The sequence below is a fragment of the Penaeus monodon genome, chromosome 21 (genome assembly GCF_015228065.2).
Source record: "Penaeus monodon isolate SGIC_2016 chromosome 21, NSTDA_Pmon_1, whole genome shotgun sequence".
In the NCBI taxonomy this organism is placed as follows: domain Eukaryota; kingdom Metazoa; phylum Arthropoda; class Malacostraca; order Decapoda; family Penaeidae; genus Penaeus; species Penaeus monodon.
In genome coordinates, this window is record NC_051406.1 from 4,052,730 (window position 1) to 4,052,969 (window position 240).

Below are 240 nucleotides of genomic sequence, written 5' to 3' on the forward strand. Positions count from 1 at the left end.
AGGACACGTTTTTCTCTAACAAAGGAAAGGCCTAAACACAGCGCCGGCTTCTCCTTTCCTCCGCGATCCGCACGACCGTGACGTCACAGCGAGCGCCGTCGGGGAGTCCATTCAGGTGAATGCCTTTGCGGGCGAGTGGCGTGTGGGGCGTCTGTGGCGGTGTGGGCGTCTTCTCTTTGTTGTTGAGGGGGGGGGAGGGAGAGAAGGAGTCCTTCAGGTGATGCCTTGCGGCGGTTTTTT

At 59.6% G+C, this 240-nt stretch overlaps 1 pseudogene; it reads left to right on the forward strand.

Annotated features, from left to right (window-relative positions):
- LOC119586760 overlaps positions 1-240 on the forward strand; it is a 19,318-nt pseudogene that overhangs the window by 11,138 nt on the left and 7,940 nt on the right.